The sequence below is a fragment of the Mauremys mutica genome, chromosome 15 (genome assembly GCF_020497125.1).
Source record: "Mauremys mutica isolate MM-2020 ecotype Southern chromosome 15, ASM2049712v1, whole genome shotgun sequence".
In the NCBI taxonomy this organism is placed as follows: domain Eukaryota; kingdom Metazoa; phylum Chordata; order Testudines; family Geoemydidae; genus Mauremys; species Mauremys mutica.
In genome coordinates, this window is record NC_059086.1 from 26,800,933 (window position 1) to 26,817,185 (window position 16,253).

The 16,253-nt window shown below is 50.2% G+C and overlaps 1 long non-coding RNA gene across 1 annotated transcript; it reads right to left on the bottom strand.

The window, feature by feature from the left end:
* Positions 1 to 1,016: 1,016 nt before the first annotated feature.
* LOC123350058 lies at positions 1,017 to 15,941 on the bottom strand. Its single transcript, XR_006573702.1, has 4 exons — positions 15,806 to 15,941; positions 13,916 to 14,024; positions 12,868 to 12,944; positions 1,017 to 1,396 (listed from the first exon to the last, which is right to left on the bottom strand). It is a non-coding gene; the product is annotated as an uncharacterized LOC123350058 (long non-coding RNA).
* Between the last annotated feature and the right edge of the window lie 312 nt (positions 15,942 to 16,253).

The window sequence follows — 16,253 nt, forward strand, 5'->3', positions numbered from 1 at the left end:
TATTTAAACTATTGAGCCTGCATGTAGGTTCTGTATTGTTTTAATATGTTTTCTCTGTAATACTTTCACCTTTAGAATAAATGTGCAGGCTTAGAAGGGGCTGTGTGGTAACTGCTGGCAATACATGGGTCACAGCCCGCAGAGAGAAAGCAAAGTGCAGACCCTGGCCTTTTAGCCCCAGTTTGGCTTAATGAGGATAGCACAGTGTTAGGCAGGGAACTGTGCAGCCTGGAAAAAACCCAGTCAAGCGGGAGAGACACACAGGTCTCTGCCCAAGACGGGAACCTAGAGCAGATGCCATTTGTGGGCCATGATGGGGGGAATACAAATGCATTTGCCCTGACCTATGTTATCATAACTGTATATTGGTAAGGAAAGAGATCTGGGAGCTCTCTTCTTCCTAGGCCACTCAGTTCATTTCACATAAGAGCTTTAAACCTGTATACAAGCTGCTGGAGAGGACTTCTAAACACAAGGGTATATGGAGAAATCCTTGGTGCTATGCCAGTAAGAAATGCTGCCCAGGGCCTGGTATTTAACCACAAGTGAAAGAAGGAGCAGAACAGCCAGCAGCTCCTCCTGCATGGCTGTACTGCCCCCAGCCCTGCCCCCAACCCATCCACGCAGCCATGTCTGCTGAGTCCTGTCCGGGATCTGTACAGCAGCCTTGTTGGAAGACAGGGCTGGGGCGGTACAGCCACACTGGAGGAGCTGCCAGCATGGGACCACCCAGCGACTCCCATTCTGCTCCTTTCCCTGCAGCGGGAGGAGAACAGAGCCCCCCGCAGGTAATGTGGGCTGGATCGTGGGGAGGGGACAGGGAGAGCATGGTGGTGGACCAAGGCTGGGGACAAGGTGGGGAGATGCCACATGGGGAGGTCACGTGGCCCCCTTTACCTTGTGCCCCACCTTTGTGTCCCTCCCATGACGGCAGCGAACCAGTAAGGAATGAATTCTACTTGCACCACAGAGTGAGACTCTACTGAAGGTGAAGGGACAATCAGCACATTGAACAATTCCACTGAGTTACAAAGAAAGACAGCTGTCAGTGAGAACTTGGCCGTGGACGTCAGTTGAAGTTCTCACCAGCACAGATCCTCCCTAGTCGCCAGATTTTGACAATTCTTGTCTAGCAGATGTTAGAGGGACTTTGCAATGTTGGAATGGATGTTATCTCAGTAACCACAATGTTCAGTCATAAGGCCGCATAAGGCCTGTCACAGACCAGCTGTGAGAGCAGCATCCCTCTCCTGTCAGGGAGCGAAGTCTCCCCGGTCGTGAGGCCAGTAGCAGACACGGCTCCGTCTCTTACAGGGTCTGTGGCTTTTCTTCTGTCTAACCTCGGGGAGCACGTGGCAGATCAGAGAAAGCATGCGGCTTCTCTGTTCCCTTCTCCCTGCAGATCAGAAGAGGAGAAGTCAGATCAGACAGCCACAGAGACGTCTCTCCCTGACACACTGAGGAGCAGAGAAAGACAGACCTTCCCTGCTGCCAAATCCCTGAGGGGCTGCTGCGATTCTCACCACTTCTCCCAATGGTCCTCCCACTGGGTCTCTGCCTGCTCTGTGAGTATGGACACAACTGCCTAGGTTTAGCTTGGCTTTCAGGGAGACTGAGAACAGGATTAGACCTTAATTAGGTCTAATCCTGTAGGGTTTGCTGAGCACCTCCTAGGAGGTATGCTCAGGGTCTGCTTTCTAGGCATCCGCAGCTCCACCAGTTACACTGGAACAATTTCACAAGGGTCGTGGTGGATTCTCCATCACTGGCAGTGTTTATACCAACATTGGATGGTTTTCTAGCAGATCTGCTCCGTTCAACCAGGACTATTGTGGGGAAGTTCTAGACAATCACAATGGTCGCTTTGGTCTTGGACTCTGTGAATCTAGGAACCGTGTGCGTCCAGGCCAGCCCCTGAAAAGGCACAGTGTTCAGTAACCTCTAAGCGCTGTCTCATATCGCACAGCCTTGTATTGCCTTCACGGTTAGCAACTGTAAAATGCTTTCAACTTTTTATTCCAACTCTCATTTCTGCTGCACATTTGACTCTGATCAAATGCTGTGAAATATGTTCTGTTTCCATCAGGGTAATCCAAGAAGCTGAGCTTCACACTGATCCAGCAAGACAGCAGGATTTATGCAGGATTTACATTTTTATATTAACTTAGAGTTTTTCACTCTGTGCATGGGTCTGTACTGGACTCTCCTAGAAAACCTGAGAATGCAGCTCAATGACAAATTTGCTGCCAATTGAATTTCTACTTTTGATCATTCTTTGAATGTTACTTCCTTCAATAATCTTCCATGCACGTATCACCCCAAATCACCCTTTCTGTAATGTCAGGATCAGTTAAGCTGCCAAGTACAAGCCTCAAGGAAAAGAAAATTTCAACCAAGACATTTTCAGACATCCTAGAATGTATCTAACATTAACTCGTCTATGAGTCACAGAGCTGTAATTTTAAGATCTAATATCACATAAAGTTCCAAAAGAAGAAAAATTATTGTACTGTGAACAATCTTTATTTGTCCACCAATCATACATTGCCAGACAGAATTCCCTTCATTTTAGACTAAAACTAAATTTTCACTGCAAAAAGAGGTTTGTTTGTACATCAAGAAGGCAACCCCCCTGTACAGTCCTAGTGGAGACAAGGCACAGCTAGTTGTTACTTCAACGTAGCAAGACAATGTAAACTCTAATCCCCCGAGCTGGGGTTGACCTTGCAGAGCTGCATTGCGGTAAAAAATCCCAGTGTCTTGTGTCCACCAGGAATTTAAGCCAACTTAGCTATCTTCATGTCAAAGTACATTGTTTTCAGTGAAGACACGGCCTAAGAGAAAGACAGCAAAGCAAGAAAGAATTAAAGTATAATATCCAGGAGGGTGCACAATATATGTGTGTGTGTGTGTGTGTGTTTTTACTGTGGGCTGTGTCTGAACTGTACACGGTAACTGTGGATACACTAGGACATTTAATCTAGAAGTCCTATAAGTGCATTAATGCCATATGAACCCTAGTATAGATAAGACTTCTGTGGCAGGAACTGTTTTTATTGCTGTTTTAGTTAAATGAAGTTAGCCTCCACAAAGTGGTGATCGATATGGCCCCAGTCGTAGCACCCATGTCCATACTAGTGCTAACATCTATTCAGCTGAACAGGGGCTGGTACTGGTCAGATTTTTTTCTCAGTTTCCTCAGAGTAGGCAAGAGCAGAGCAGACCCTAAGGAATTTAGAACTGCAGAATGCAGCAAACAAACTCTGCAGTTACACAGCCACAACCATCCAGAAGAGCTGCAATGGGACGCGCTGAACTGCTCACCCCAATTATCTTTGTGATAGCAGCCTCAGCCCGGTCTCTGACCTGGGACTGAGTTTTGCCAGAGTCACTTTAAATGCTTGATCCCCATTTCAAGAGAAGGAGGAGAGGGGTTGTCTGGAACAGTACAAGCAGCCTGAGAGGGAGGTACTGTGGGCAGAGGGCAACTAATAAAAACCAAATGAATTTATTGCATGGTGGCAGAATTGTAGGAATTTATTCTGTGGTTAGGATGTTGACTGAGCTGATTTATCGGGTGTATTACAATAGCCCCTAGGAGCCCCAGTCATGGTCCAGCCCCCCACTGCATGAGGTGTTGTACAAACCCAGAACAAACAGACTCTCCCTACCCCAGAGAGCTCACAGACAAGTGGGAAAGTCTGAGGAGGGTGAATAAAGGGCTGGGGTTGCTGGTGTGACTATTGATCCGAGGGGAGAGGTGCAGGTGCTTGACTAGGAAGATGGCAGAACTGATGGAGGACAGAACAAATGGGTAGTAGAGGAAACCAGCCTGGGGACAGGATTCCCCCCAGAGGCGCCCGGCAGCTGTGGCAAAAGCTCCATTTATTTTAAATTTGTGTAGCTCAGATAAGCTACCAACTGACCTGGCTGCACTAACGACGGGAATTTGTATTTTATTGCACAGGGGCGCTGGCTGCAAGTCAGGAAATCTGCAGCTCTCCCGGTGAGTGTTGGTGCCATGTAACAATGTTAATTATAGACCAGAGAGGCCTGATCCTCGGGCACTCTAACTCCTGTTGACAGCACTTGGGCAGTGTAAGGAGACTAACAGAGGGTGTAAATTCACACTCACTTTACCAGTGGACGGGGCTTTAGTTTAAATGAGAATCAGGCCCTGTGTGTCCAGCGGGGGGAGCAGAGGCCTGAGGATCAGGTTTTATGTGGGACATTTTGGATACCACCATTGACTGTATAAAAAGCCTGGTGCTGTTTCACTGGGCCAGTCTCAGTCTGACTTCAGTGGGACCAGAGTCAGACTAGGGTGACCAGATGTCCTGATTTTATATGGACAGTCTCGATTTTTGGGTCTTTTTCATATATAGGATCCTATTACCCCCACACCCCCTGTCCCAATTTTTCACTTTTGCTGTCTGGTCATCCTAAGTCAGACCCACAGGATGAGTGCAAGGGACCCAAATCCAATGGGAGTTTAAATGGTGGCCCAGTTTACATGGGAGTGGAGGTAATGGGTAAGAGGTTGTAAGTGGCAATGTAGTGGAATTTGCAGCAGTTTGTGACTGGAGCACGTAGACACACCTGAGCTAATTCAAATAAGAGCGGTGAAGACATGACAGCCTGAGACCCTGTGTAAAGTGCCGGTGCTTTGCTGGTCTACCTCCGCTGAGAAGCTGGCCCAAGAGGGATAAAAGCAGAGGAGCCAGTGGGAGCTGACAGGGTGTAAAGCAGGAAGGGGCAGCTCCCCCCGACCCACATAGGACAAATAGGTTTGAATTTACAAATCCGGCTGGCGAGAGAGAGGCCCTTGTTCCCCGTCGCATAAAGTCCCAGGCTGAGGTGGGCCCGATCCAGGGTGACACACAAGGGCCTGGCTAGTCTCTGTCGTAATTCAAATGTCAGCTCCATGAGAGAGGAGCCGTTTCACCAAATAATGTTTCCTCCCCACCTAGGTGACCTCCCTGCCCCAACACTGATCCTGGACAAGGGATCTTCCCACGCAGGGGATAATGTCATACTGCTGTGCTTCATCCCTATGGACACCTCAGTGACTCATATCATCTTCTGTAAGGATGGAAAGGAAATTTTAATGCTGCCCAAGGACGGAAACAAATTCATCTTTGAGTCAGCCCAGCCTGTCTCTGCAGAGAGCGCAGGGGAGTATTCCTGCCTCTACCAGCACAAGGATGATGGGAACCAGAAGAAGATTTCTCTCCCCAGTACCCGCCGATACCTGAGTGTGCCAGGTAACACGCTGAACAAAGCGAGGGCTGCTTAGCACACAGGGGGAGGCAGTGGGGATGCGGTGGGAGCAGCCAGTGGCAGCTAGAATAAAAGTTTCTAAATTTCCATCTCTTGTGTTGAACTCTCCGTGCCTGAACTCCAGCTCAATGCCTGTTAGTTTAGTTTAGTTGAGCAAGATTCTACCAGCCCTTTCAGAAAGTTATGAAGGTGAAGGACATAGGGTGACCAGATGTCCCGATTTTATCGGGACTGTCCCGATATTTGCTTGTTTGTCCCACGTCCCGACCAATGTTAGGTCGGGACACTGGACAAACAAACAAAGGCTCTGGAGCCCGAAGGGCTCGCGCCCTCCCCTGCCCCGACTCCGTCCCCTCCTTCCCCCATTGGATCCTTCCCCAAATCCTCGCCCCCATCCCCGCCCCCTCACTGCCCCATTGTCTCCCTCCCCAAATCCCCGCCTCTTTCCAAGCATGCCATGCCCAGGAGACTCAGGGGAGTGCGGGGCCGGGGTGAGTGAGAGTCTGGCCTGGCCCCGAGCAGGCAGGACTCGGGCGCGGTACCTGGAGGGAGAGTACCTGGAGGGGGGCGGCCCGTGGGGCTAGGTGGCGGCTGTTCTCCCCACCTGGGCAGGGGACTCGGGAGCAGCCGCTGCTGCAGCTCCCACTGCTGCGGGGGGAGGAAGTGGCCAAGCACGTGGCGCTCGGCGGCTGCGGCTTTGGTGCCGGGGCCCGAACCCCCCGAGCCCGGGCCTGCTGCGCGGCAGCGCGCACACTGCGCTCAGCCCCTGGCCAGTCGCGTCTGGGCTGGCTGCCCAGCTGGTGCAATCCCGTGGCGGAGGCATCGGCAGCCCAGTCCCGTTCGTTCCCCTGCAGGACCCGAGCGGGATGCGGGGGGCTGGGGCCTGCTGCCCCCACTCCGGGGCCGCCCGCAGGATTGCACCAGCTGGGCAGCCAGCCCAGACGCGAGTGGCCAGGGGCTGGGTATGCGCAGCGTGTGCGCTGGGTCCCCGCAGCAGGCCCGGGCTCGGGGGGTTCGTGGGCGCCAGAGCCGCAGCTGCCGAGCTTGGCCAGCGGCAGCTTCCTCCCCCCGCGGCAGTGGGAGCTGCAGCAGCGGCTGCTCCCAAATCCTGCTGCCCAGGTGGGGAGAACAGCCGCTGCCTGGCCCCGCAGGCCACCCCGTACTCTCCCTCCAGATACCGCGCCTGAGTCCTGCCTGCTCGGGGCCAGGCTGGACTCACACTCACCCCGGCCCCGTGCTTCCCTGAGTCTCCCGGGCCTCCCTCCAGCGCTTGCGGAGGGAGGAGGAATCGGGGGTGGGGGATTTTTTTTTTTTTTGCTCTGCCGCCATTTTTTCCCCCTCTGCCCCCGCCCCGCCCCCCCGCATCCCGATATTTGACCTGGGTGATCTGGTCACCCTAGAAGGACAGGACAGACCAGTTCAAAATTTGGGCAAATCCTTAAATGTGGAATTTGGCAGGTGCATCATCATTAATGTCTACACAGGCTTTGCTTGAAGTTCAGAACCGACGGGGGTAAACTAACCGGCTTCAGGTTGTGACCATTTGAAAATCCTCCTGGGTACATGCACAGCAGGGAACAGTGCTAAATTAACTACTTGTGGCTGCTGATCTAAGTTCTGGGTACACATTGTCCACATCCAGACCATCACCCTGTCTAGTGAGACTGATCAAAACGCTGGCTTTGGTGCGAGCAAAGGGGAAGTTCAAAATCTGACCCTGAAGGTTGTAGCTCTGGCCCATCTCTCTCATTCATGTTCTCGGGCTGATTTCCTTACAGATGGTATGGTAAAGGGACAGGCATTCGGGTGGTTTATTCTCCATCTCATGAAGTCTCTAGAGCAAAACCAGATGTCTCTTTCTGAATTCTGGTCTCCTGCCCCAGAGACCATATTTGAGTCCCAGGACTAGCTGCTAGACCCCAATTGCTTTGAGTTTGGTAAAAGGTTTCCACTGAGTTCAGGGAGAGCAGAGACAGCCCTGTGTGTATTTCTCTCCCCTTTACTACACAGAAGTAATTTAGGTTCTGTAATGTGCCACTCCCTACAGAATCCACCCTGCCAGAGAGAGAGCCCCCATCCCCACCCATCTCTGACTTTTGCTTGGATTTGGCATCAGTATCTGCTGCTTATTGGGTGAGGTTACAGGAGGGTGACCCCCTCCATCTGGGCATGCTCAGCAAAGTTTTGCTGCCTTTTACTCATGCAATAAGGATCATGATGTGTCATTGCCCTGCATTCAAATGAATTTTAGCCCAAAACTGACCCCTTTGGCAAAGCAAGTGTGCGTATGTAAAGGCAGCCTGCTCCTCAGCCTTTTTGCCCCAGTTCATCAACAGACATCATGGGAGAGCTCATTCAGCACCTGCTTATGCATAAATAGAACTCAAAGGAGTTGTAAAGAACTCACTTTACAAAGGAGGTCAGCATCATTATCCCCATTGTACTGAAGGGGAAACTGAGGCACACAGCGAGAAGATGATTTCGGTCATCCAGACGCAGAGGTGGGATTAGGACCCATATCTCCTGAGTTCACACCCATTGCTCTAGCCACAAGACAATACTGCCTCCCTTGAGCAGCTTGTTACTTTGGTAATCAAATGTTCCCATGTCACTATGGGATGCTCCCAGAGACACTCACAGGTATTTCACTGGCAGTCGCTGCCATTTCACATTGGGGTTCTGGCTGTTTGAGGGGATCTGTGATCACTGTGTGTTTGCCCCATAGGTGGTCCCAGCCCTTCTGGGAATAACACCTCCGGAGCAGAGCCATCGCCTCCAGGTAAATGGATTCACTCAGTGCGGGGGAATTTCCCAGTAGGGGCCTGGGGGGCCTGGTCTGAGGTTAGAGGAGAGCACTGACCACTCTCAGTGGCGAGACCGTTACCCTGCCATAGGCACCTGGATGGGCAGGGGCTGTGGGGTAAGAATCGACGAGGGGCAATGGGGTGTTTCACAAGGAGATGGATAAAGCCAACTCATTAGCTTGCTGTGAAAGGTGATGGCAGCCAAAGTGTCCCAGGGTCACTGGCCCCATGAAGAGGTGGTGGGTCCTGCCCCACACCTCACTTCTCCCCAGGTGAGGAACATTATCACAGCCCAGTGCCAGGTAGGCCATGTGGCTAAGTCAGTTTAGGCCTCATGATAAAAGAGAAGCCTCTAGGTAGCCAAAGGAGGGTGGATGGATGTGGGGTGACCAGACATCCCATTATTATCAAGACTATCCATATATTTGGGGATTTGCTTATAGACGCAACTATAACTGTACCAAAAAAAAATCCCATTTTTTCACACTTGCTATCTGGTCACCCTAGATGGCCGGTCTGGGCTAAAAGGGGCCCATGCAAAGACGCTGAATGAGGTCTGAAGTTGGTCATGTTTTTTTCAAATTTATTTTCCCCCTTCATTACCAGGTGATGAGTTCAGCCCCACTCCGCACTCCTCCCCCGGTGGGGAACATTCTCACAGCCATGAGCCAGGTAGGCCCTGTGGCTAAGTAAGTCCAGGCTTTGTGGTAGAAGAGAATCCTCCAGGCAGCCAAAGGGGGATGGAGGGCTGGTCTGAGTTAAAAGAAGCCAGCGCAGAGAAGCTGAGCGAGGGCTGAAGTTGGCTTCAGTGATCCCACACAGCCCTAGGAAGGAGGGCTGTGGGACTCCTGACTCCAGGAGGGGAACCCTCCTGAGATGTCAGCTCAGAGCCCAGAAGGAGAGTGTGATATTCCTCTCCTAAGGGGGAAGGTACAGGCAGTATCTGCAGGCCCCAGAGGGAGGTCTTGGGAACCCTGAATGAAAGGAGAACCAGGGATGGGCTAAGAGATCTAATAAATGAGACTTCATAAATGGGGAGCCTTGGTACAAGTGTCCTGGACTTGGAGAAAGGTCTCATGAGACCCAAGAGAGGATGAGGCACCTGTAGGACCACATTTTACCTTCCCCACACAGGGCAAGAGGCTATCAAGTTATAGCCACCCTGAATGTTTCATAGTGTGAACCAGGTTTTGGTGGAATGTAAAATGACATACAGGGGCAAACTGTGATGGGCTGGACACAGAAGTGGATGCCCATTTGCACACTGGGATGCTGTTTTGCACACTCAGATTCAGGCATAAATATTTGCATGTGCATAATCACTGGTTCATGATTATAGACATTTTGTTTGAAGAAACGTTAACTGGAGATGACATCCAAGGACAGAAAATGCTACATGTTCACCTCGCACATGGGGGCAAACAGCAGCCGCATACACAGACAAATGTGATTAGTTTTTATGAGGTAACGATGGAATTTCCCTGGGATTTGAAAAGCCCAGCTTAAATTCATTAAAATAGCAGTTATTCATTAATTACTGTGATCATTAACAGTACCGAAGGCTGGTATATGGTTAGGACTTTAGAGACCAGGGATGAATTCCCTGCTCTGCCACAAACTTTCTGGGTGAGGTTGGGCCAGCCACTTAGCTTCTCCATGCCTCAGTTCCCCACTAAAGAGGATGGATCTAGACTGTTCTCAGTGGTAGCAGATGACAGAACAAGGAGAAATGGTCTCAAGTTGCAGTGGGGGAGGTTTAGGTTGGATGTTAGGAAAAACTTTTTCACTAGGAGGGTGGTGAAGCACTGGTAGGGTTACCTAGGGAGGTGGTGGAATCTCCTTCCTTAGAGGTTTTTAAGGTCAGGCTTGACAAAGCCCTGGCTGGGATGATTTAGTTGGGTTTGGTCCTGCTTTGAGCAGGGGGTTGGACTAGATGACCTCCTGAGATCCCTTCCAACCCTGATATTCTATGATTCTATGATACCAGCCCTGCCTACTGCACGGGGAGTTCTGTGAATTGCTCCTGGCTCTTTCCCGATATTTATGGTGAGTGCAAAATATGCCTAGCTAAAGATCTGAGGATCAGGAGACAAACCTGTGTTCAGCCTCCCACCAACTCGCCTAGCTACATTTCCCCAGTGTGAACATGCTCATGGGCCCGATCCTGCACATTGCTTTGCTGGTACAGGCCCTTACGCCTGCCCAGAGCACATTCAAGTCAAGGGATGCCCATGCAAGTGGAAGGGACAGATCATCGGCCTGCAGGATCAGGGCCATGGACATGTTGCCCCAATAGTGCAGGATCTGGCCCATAACATTGCATGGGGTCAGGGTCTGCTGTTGGCCAAACCCATCTCCAGCGAGTCTCTGGCACGCTCACACCAGCCTTCAGCCATGGGTCTGGTTCACCTCCTGGAGTCAAGAGTCCCACAGCCCTCCTTCCTGGGGCTGTGTGGGATCACTGAAGGGGTCCAGCGAGCGCTACATGCTGGTACAGGGAGCCGTTCCTTAGCCACACTCAGACTGAAATGCACCAGCTAACCCCCGACTTCTCCCTGGACAAATAACAAGTTATGGACTGTGAGTCAGACCCCTGGCTGGTGTAAATGCACCTGGCTCCATTGCTCCAACAGGGGCAGATCTGTAGCTGGGATCCTTGGGTGCCAATTCACGCTGGGAGCTAGAGACCGAGCTACACTTTGTGCCTGTAAAAATCCCCCCTATGTTGAGAGGAAATTGGCTCCAAGGACCTTACCAGTAAATTCATTCCGACTCTGGCGAGGGGATAAAGCCAGGGGAAGAACGTGGCCCATCGTTATTCTGGGACTGAATGTCTCTCTACTGGCTGGAGCTAGATTTGCCTAGGCCCACGCAGGCCAGAGACACTCACTTTCCTGTAGAAGATGCCACTGTATTTCCAGCTCCAGTCACTTTAATTCCCCTTTCCACCTCCCCTCCTGCACTGAGACCCTTTGTGTTTATTTCACAGGCTCCCTTGTCACGAGCCAGGAAATCTGCAGCTCTCCCGGTGAGTGACTGGTCCTGTGAGTGCAGCAGGGATTGGAGGGCTCGGGTTGAACCATGCTCCACTGGAGTCAGAGGGTCAGATCCCCAGCTGGTGTAAATTGTCCCTGCTCCAAAGGAGTGAATGGAGCTTTCTTGATTGACACCAGCGGGGGATCTGGCCCCAGGTGTTTAACACTGGTGTGTTTGCTCCCCAGGCAGTCTCCCGGCCCTGCGGCTGTTCCTGGACAGGCTGTCTGCCCGCCAAGGGGACACGACCATGCTGTTGTGTTTAGTCCCTTTGGATGCCCCTATGACCCGCATTGTCTTCTGCAAAGATGGGAAGGAGATTTCTGTCCAGCCCAAGGAAGAAAACAAACTCGTCTACGACTTATCCTACCCAGTGTCCAGGGAGAGCGCGGGGTCCTTTTCCTGCCGCTACCAGCTCATGAATGACAGTGACCAGGAGAACAATTCTCTCCCCAGTGACTCCTGGCACCTGCATGTGGCTGGTAATGCATTGCACTAATAGTGGGCTTGGTGCAGAGGGGTCAGGGAGCTGGGACAGGCTGGGCACACCCTGTGATATCTAGAGTTAAAGATGTGAAACTTCCCCCTCCTTCCCCAACATTTCCCAGGTGAGAACTCTGTCCCTGGGGGAACATCTACTTGTTTTTAGTGACTAAGCACCATCCTCTTAGCCATTGCTGAGTTTCATGATGAAGTAGCGCAGGTTTTTCCCACTAATTAAAAGAAAAAAATATTGTGATATTCTCTGTGGGGAAAATTTTGAAAATAGACAAATCGTCACACTGAAATTCACTAGGTTTCTTGTCATCATGGTCTGCTTTACTTTACTAAAACCATCAGGAAACACAGGGGTGGAACAGAGCTATGAGAATAACTGTTTTTCAGTTTCCTGGCAATTCCAAAACAACTTCGGGGGGTAGGGGGTGAATTGTTTCAGGCTGTCCCGAAAAGAATGTTTTTCACAATTTTCAGTGAATCACAAAGTTGAAAAAAATATTGTTTTCCATTGAACAAAACTTTTCATTTTGAACAGATTATTATGGGAGGGGTTATTTTAAAAATAAAATAGAAGGAAATTGCAAAATAAGAAGTAATTTTGAATAGAAAAATTGAAATGCTTGGTTTTAAAGGTATTGACATTTTGACTTTTTAAAAATAGTTTGAGGGTGAGGACTGGGTTGGTTTGTTTAGTTTTTCTGTGATGAATAATTCAGCCAAACTGACACAAATTTGGAATATGTTTTGGTGCCACCAAATCTGCATTTTTGTAGGAAACAAAATAGCTGGAAATTTTCTCTCATATGTAGTTTGAAGTGACAAGGTTATGACCATTTGAAAACCTGCCTAGGCAGTAATGCTGCTAAGTTATCTGATGTCACACATGCCCATTTACATGCTGTATAGCAGCTCTTCCCTGATTCTAACCTGATTCCACTGAAAACCCAAATCCCAAGAGAGAAAATTCCAGATTTGGTTCTCAATATATATTGGCTCTCTCCTGTCTCTCTCCTGTAGATTAGACAGCTTGTTTTTTCAAGAACTCAATAGTAAAGGGACGGCCCATGGAGGGAATTTGTTTCTCATGGAATTGAAATATTCTCCTAGTGCAAATTGAATTCTTATCTCATTGAACTCTCTGGCAAACCTTCCATGAACTTCAATGAAACCAGGTTTAGCTCTGTTTTGAAAATGTCAAAATGAGACATTAGAGAGACAAGGTGGATGAGGTAATATCTTTCATTCAACCTACCTCTGTTGGTGAGAGACAAACTTTCAAGCTTACAGAGTTCTTCTGCAGGTCTGGGACAGGTACTCAGAGTGTCACACCTAAATGCAAGGTGGACCAGATTTTTTAGTAAAAGTAGTAAACACACATTTCAAGGGCCCATTCAAGCTGCAGGAGCCTGTTAACACCCCTACACTCATAGGAGGGAGAAAGGAACCGGGGGGAAGGAATGGGGGAAGAAGTTTTGGGTTTTTTAAAAATTTTTTAATGCTCTTTTCATCGAACAAAACAATTCAGCAGAATCAAAGGAATACACTGATTGTTTCAGCATCACCCAATTTACATTTTTTGTTGAAAAAATGTTTTGGTCAAAAGATTTAGCCCTGCTCTAGACATGTCCTTGTGTATCTCACTGGTGATGGCTGCATCTCACTGGTATGAGGCCTTTGGCATTTGAAGTGATGTGTAATCACTGTGTATCTGCCCCACAGATGGTGACAACTCTGGAGAGGGGACATTGTTCCAAGGTAAATGGTTTTGCCCTCTGCTGTGGGATTTCCCTGTAGGAAGTAGGAGGGCTGGGTTGGGATTACGGGGAGAGCACACGCCAATCTCAAGGGGGAGACTTTACCCCACTGCAGGTGCTTGGGTGAGCAGGGGTCTGGAGCCGGCCCTGCATGTGGGCTCTGGATTTGTGATGCAGCATCAAGCACAAACATCTGGCCAGGGAGTCAGTGGCTGCCGGGTTGCGATCCTGCACTGTGCCGGTCAGCAGCAGACCGTGGTGTCAGTGCTGCCCCTTGGAAAGGGCTCCATGGCACAGGTGAGGGGCCGACCCCAGCTGCCCCTGCCTTGGTGCTGGGTACAGGGCAGCAAAGAACTAGTGCTGAGCAAGATCCCTGCAGGGTTAGGAGCTGGGCATGAGGCCTCTAAACAGCTTGGTTCGTGGGACACTCACAGGCTCCCCCGAGACATTGCCAGGTGCAATGTCCCCTGGGTGGAGGGGCCAGTGTTTCGCAGAACTATGAGGGGATTCATGTTGCACATTCATCTCCACCTTCAGACCGCTCACCCTGCTCTATCCCCTGTCCCAGGGCTTGATATTAACGCTCTGGGTCTGGATCCTCCGCTCCACCCTGGTCCTGCTCCTCCTGGTGTCTGCTCCGATCATCACCTGCATTCTGAGGAAAAGAGCCATCGCTCAGCCCATCCAGAAGGCTGTGGGGGGGAATGGCAGGGAGGAAGAGTAAGGAGTGGTTTCCAGGGGCTCTGGGGGGCCCCGCTGCCCGGGGCAGGTTGGAGGGTTGGCTGGGATTACAGAGAGGTCTGTGGGTTATGCCATTGTGGAGAAACGTGTCCATGGGGCTTGAGGGGAGTAATTCATTGATCAGATGTGGGGGGAGGGTGTCCCTGATAAACATGGGACACCAAGCACCTCCCGTAAGTTCCCCTGTCATGGGCTATGAGCGTTAGTTTAACTCCAGACCCACCCATTTCCCCCTCTTCCCTGGCCGGTGCCTAGTCCAGCTCCTGCTCTCTGTGCCTGTATCCTGGGTGTGTGTGTGTGTGTGTGTGTGTGTGTGTGTGTGTGTGTGTGTGTGTGTGTGTGTGTGTGTGTGTGTGTGTGTGTGTGTGTGTGTGTGTGTGTATGTGTGTGTGTGTGTGTGTGTGTGTGCGCACTCCAGGACCACACTTGTGTGCTCAGGGCAGGATCCAGCCCCTGCATGTGAGCAGAGACATATTTGCTTAATAAGGGTTTAATTTTCACTCCTGCTGGGCCCCGTTCGGGGCGAGGGAGCCAGATACAGCAGGCCAGAGCTGTGGGCCCTGCTCCTGTAGGGCACACATAGAAGGGAGCGCTGTGAGCTCACAGTGAAAACAGGAATATTCACAATGGCTGAACTCTTTGGACAGCCCCGCTCCCCACTTTGTTCCCCGGAGGTTGTGATTTCTAGACACTCACTACCCTTGCTGGTTGCTGTGGCATAGGGGCAGACATTTTAGTAGGAGCCCTTTTCCATACAGCCCCGAGTCCCTCTCCGCTCTGCATTACAGGCCTCTGCTAAAAGTTTGTGCTGTAAAGAGTTTAAAACATTTAGCATCTAAATATGAAGAGGTTCAAGAGGCTACAGAAAATAAGTTGCAGTTTGGTGTTTTACTCTGTGTCAGGCCAGGCCTGGAACAATAAGCACTGTCACCTGCTCTATCAGGGGCTGGACTGGGGGTTGTTCTTCCAGCCCCTCGGCTGCAGCACAGCGACCATCCCCAAGATAGAAATGAGCACGGCAGACGAGTGATGGGGAGGTCGTTGCATCACAAGCGCAGCATCGCTCTGGGACTGTGTGTCTATAAATACTGCCGGGCCGTGGGGACAGGGTGCAGGGGGAGAGACTCCTGCGCTGGGAACAGCGACCACAGCCAGTAACCACGGCCCCGTCTCTCTGTTCACCTCACAGGCAGCGCGGGGCTTTGTTTAGAACTAGGCTTGGACTGATTCGCTTGTTATTAGTAATATCAGTACACATCATTTTCCCCTCATGCACCCAAACCCACAACAAAATATTTCCATCAGTCATAATAGAAATTTGCAGCTAAGCAAAGTAAAAAAAATGCTGCTCAAGATGTTATTAGAGGCTGATTTAAGGATATTTACTGTGTATATTTTGAGATGTGATGATGAAAATTTGTTTTTACGGTTATAAAGCTTTAACTTTTTGAATCTCAACATCTACTGTCATTAAATATTGTCCAGTAATTTCCTCCATTGGGAAAATATTAATTGATTTAAAAAAAATCTTTAAAATAAACATTGATATGATCAATTGAAATTATAAAAAGTAAAAATGGAATTCTGCCAAGTCTATTTATAACCCAGGGCTGGGACCTGCGGGAGTCACCTGGGATCGTCATCATCCACACACAGCAGATGTTACGGGGTCAACCATGTGACTCAGCCACACACCTGGAGTGATGTCTCAGCACCCTCAGCCTGACCTGTGTCTGCTCCTGTGCTACCCTGCACTTGTGTTCCCTGCTCTCAGCTCAGCCTGGTGGCTGGGGGACCCCTGCTGAGGGCTGATCTCCATCTCTCTGCCAAGGAGCAGAGAGAGGCTGAGATTAGAATAGAATCATAGAATATCAGGGTTGGAAGGTGTTGTGTATTTGGTTGTCATGGGTTTTGTCACTATGGCAACTGAGTTAGACTATTAAGGGATAGCTCAGCCGGTTTCAACCGGCTGGGTGAGCTCTCTCTCTCTGTAAATAAAATGGAGGTTTTGGTTAGCTGTCTGCTCTCTGGCCTCAAGTGATTGTTTCCTACACCGGCTGCCCCAAGGACCTAACACTGGTGACGAGGGTGGGATCCTGGTGCTGCTCCAGTAACAGAAGGAAGTAGAAGTCAAGGTAAAGAC